Source organism: Neolamprologus multifasciatus, chromosome 1, assembly GCF_963576455.1.
Source record: "Neolamprologus multifasciatus chromosome 1, fNeoMul1.2, whole genome shotgun sequence".
NCBI lineage: Eukaryota > Metazoa > Chordata > Actinopteri > Cichliformes > Cichlidae > Neolamprologus > Neolamprologus multifasciatus.
In genome coordinates, this window is record NC_140439.1 from 5,411,271 (window position 1) to 5,415,282 (window position 4,012).

Consider the following 4,012-nt stretch of genomic DNA (forward strand, 5'->3'; position numbering starts at 1 on the left):
GTGGACTTCAGGCTGAAACCAGGCTTTTCTGTAGAAAAGAGAAAACCACTACTGAATGGCTGTTATGTTCACTGCAGATTGTGGAATGGAAGTCATGGCATGGATCAAAATACTTCTGAAAACCACATTCTGTCACGTTCAGTTTCCAAAGTACTCAGAAATATGGTTGTATTACTACAATATTGGTATTTCATCACCCTAACATGGTGGCGAGACAAAGAAAAGATCAGAAATACAATTTCACATGTCCTTTATTCCACTATAACCAATGAAACATCCATTGTGCTGCTTCTTGCAACCACTACATGTATGATGTATCCATTTCACAGCATATTTAAGGCTTATTTCATTGTTTTACACACCATGATCAATATACGATTCTACTAGCTGTCTTTCATTTGCATATTAAAATCAATAAAAACTAGCCAGCCTTATGAAAGGCCTAATATGTACTGAGTACTGAAGTATACCATTACAGAGGATTACTGTACAAACCATTTTCAGAAACAGTGTAAATCTTTCAACATTTAGATTGGACAAATGTGTAAAAATGTCAGTATCAAAAGAAGAATCGGGTCCTAAGAGGCTCTTCATTTCCTTTTAGAAGAGAAACTAAAGGAAATACACTGGAGATGATTGAGGACTTTTTACTCAAAAGTCCAACATTAGCTATGATCAGAAAACACGAATACCCAACTGACAAATTACAGCAGTGCACCAAATCATCATTACAAGTTGCTATGCAAATATTCCCCAAACACAATCCTGAAAAGATTCAGTATTTACTTCAAAGTGTTCGTTTTTTTGTTGTTTTGTTTTGTTTAAATCTGATCTTAGTGTCATATAGCTTCATTTTTTTGTCCACTTGCAGGCAACAAAAAATAAATTATTCAAATACAACTGATGCAACATCCAAAACCAGGAGTGATCATTTGCATGCATCGGTCATTTTCACAGCATTCCATTTCCCCTTTGTGGTTTTGTTAAGTTAAAATTATCAAAGGGTTCAGCAGACACCTGCTTTGTAGGCCGATTTCTATCCTTCTACAGGCAGGAACACGAGTCAGAGGATTACTAGTCAGGCTGAAGTTGCTTTTTGTACCTTGCTCTCATTTCAGTATTCCCCAAACTGTCTGCCTTTCACAGTGATCGATTCCTGCGATAAATAGCAGCAGTCAGTCCCCCTGAAGACCACAAGCTTCTTGCAGTTCACAGGAATGTCTGACTGAAATACAAACATAAGGCTTTGTTCTTAGTGAGGAATTACAGATAATTAAGCACAACCCCCGAACCAGTAAATGTACGTTCACTTTGAACAACCTAAACTCAGCAGAATTCAGTGTCTTCAGACGGCAAGCAAACCCACTTTATGCTGCCTGGCAGCTTGCAAGACTTGTGTTCATGTGAATCAGCTGTCTTACCAGCCGATCAACAGTTAACACAGCTCTGATACCCGCTGCTCTCTCTTCCACAGAGGTAGGTTTAATTATTTGGGATGTTTCCCTTTTGTGTTGCTTAAAGGCCAAGGTGCACACATGGTGTGAGACTGCTGCATAGGAGACGACAATGAGAATTTTCGATATGTACCAGGTGCAATCAAAATTTCTGACAGTTCTCTTTTCTTTGTGCAGCAAACCTCCCGGAGCTCCTAGTACTTGGATTGCTCCCTGATAGTCGTACTCTGACCATTTGACTTTCATGGTCCAGGTCAAATCTGGCAAGTAGGACTGTTTGGACCAAAATAGATGTGTGTGTTTCCTGTGTGGTGTGAGAAGCAAAATGGCACTGTCCTGTTGGCTTGCACTCAATCTTCTCCGCTGGACGGCTGGATGATTTAACTGTGCTTAAACGGTTATCATTAGGGATGTTCCTGACCAAACATTTTCCTAGTCAATGAGTTGTTTTTTTACATCAAACCATTAGTGACCTAAGTGTTATATATTCTGGACTTTCTCTTTCAAAAAAGACTCAAAAGATCATTCAGTTTCCTGAGAAACATAGAATCTCACAAGCAGAGATGGGCAGTAACGCGTTGCTGTAATCCGATTACTTTTTTCAAGTAACGAGTAAAGTAAGGTAAGTAAAGTAAGTAATTATTGAAAGAGGATGCCACCTGGCTTTGTTATCCTTTGAGTTTCACAATAAAAGCCCAGTTGGTGAACTAAAACAGCAGATTGCTTTTTTCTGAAACATGTTGAGTATGTGTTAACACCAGAGATGGGCATGTAATCTGATTACTTTTTACTTAAGTAAGGGATTACTATTGCAAAAACGGTAATTAGATTACTGTTACTTTCCCGTAGGAACGCTGCGTTACTGCGTTACTAAAACCGTGATTTTTTGCGAGAATGTCTCATGACAGTGACGTAAGCGAGTGCCACGTTCGTGACAACAGCTGTGTGCAGATCAACAATGGATCATATATCGAGTGCAGAGAGAGTATGAGCGTGCAGCGTTTAAAGCGTGGAAGTACTGACCTTACTTTGAGTTTGATTCCATAAAAAGTGACAAAAACATTAGTGTCCGTTGTGCGTGGGAAGAAAACTTCTTTTTACAGCGAAAAACCCCTAAACTTCCAAACAAGCACCGAGTAGCTACGACGTAATGGGAAACTCACAGAGAAACTCGCGGATTCTTCCACTGACCGCTGCACACCTGCACCAGGGTAACCCTCCGCCTACCCCACTCCTGCTTTACAGGTGAAAATAGAGCAACAGGACCGCTAGTCTTTGACTTTATTTATTTTCTGCTGTGTTTTACTTGCATCTATTTGAACGACTGAGTGTAAACACACACACAATATTTTATTTTATGTGCTGGAATGTGCAGAAAATAGGTTTAAATATTAAAAAATTTCTTCCAGTCAGAGAATGTTGCAGATAATTAAATTTTTGCTTGATGCATAAAGTTAAAAGATTAAAACTAATAAAACAAGTTTTAAAAAGAGACTTTTCCATTTGATTACATTTTGTATGATGATTATGCAGAAAAAGTAGAATTGGGCTGAAAGATCTATCACTTTATCACCTATTCAGGTTGTAAATCGTGTTTTAAAAAAGTAACTAAGTAACTAAGTAATTAATTACTTTTGAAAATAAGTAATCAGTAAAGTAACGGGATTACTTTTTGGGGGAAGTAATCGGTAATTAGTTAGTGATTACTTTTTTCAAGTAACTTGACCAACACTGGTCACAAGTAATATTAGGACTGTGTAAGATTACAGGGAAACAACTGTGATTACAAAGTTTACAAATGTGAATTTTATAAGTGCACACACATACTGAGACACTAGCAAATGGTTAATGTTTTGCAACAAACAGCAGGAAGACTATTGATGTTTACGGTTGAAGCTCAATGCTATGGTGAGGCTACAAACGGATTTCAAACAGTAAGCCATGTTTGCCTGCAACCTTCTATGAGTTATCAAAGAGCCTAAGAAAATGATGCCACGTCTTTAATTTGCTGCCCACAATCCTTATGTAATATCCACTGAGACCAGCTGTGTGTGAGTGACCAAGTCATTATAACCACACACGAACACCTGCACAACAGCTGTGACTGTAGTGATCGGGGAGTGCCACTGCCATAGTGAGCTGTGCCGTGTCTCAAGGTAAAATATGTATTGCAGGACCAAAGGTCTCCCAGTGAAACACTGCATTGTGATGAGATGATCAATGATTAACTGGTGAGGCCAGCTGGTGCACACGATTCTCTCACCTCAATGCATTTCAAACCTCTCTGCTTGAAATTTGCACAACATCTAAAGGAGCAAACTGCTGTAGATGTGGAATGTGCCAGTTGAAGTTTGCCATCATCATCTCCCTACATGAGAGAGCAGCGTGCATCACAGAGAGCACAGAGCCTAAACAAGCTGGGATGCAGTCTGGCCAGCAAAAGAAATATGAGAGAAAAAAAAATCACAGTTTTACTTCAAATAAAAACACAATGAAATGTCAGCTAAGAAAATGCGACATTACAGTGCAACCCTGTAATCAACCCTGAATGGTAAAGT

At 38.9% G+C, this 4,012-nt stretch overlaps 1 protein-coding gene across 2 annotated transcripts in view; it reads right to left on the reverse strand.

Annotated features, from left to right (window-relative positions):
- Positions 1 to 233: 233 nt before the first annotated feature.
- The window catches only part of abhd17c (abhydrolase domain containing 17C, depalmitoylase), a 30,552-nt gene continuing 26,773 nt past the window's right edge, over positions 234 to 4,012 (reverse strand). Inside the window, exons 3-4 of one of the 2 annotated variants that reach the window (XR_014874921.1) lie at positions 1,928 to 4,012; positions 234 to 1,886 (exon numbers count right to left, since the gene is read on the reverse strand). The exon at positions 1,928 to 4,012 is cut by the window's right edge and continues 634 nt beyond it. The gene's annotated coding sequence lies outside the window, so the exon portion shown is untranslated. The other variant, XM_085165332.1, reaches the window with a different exon arrangement.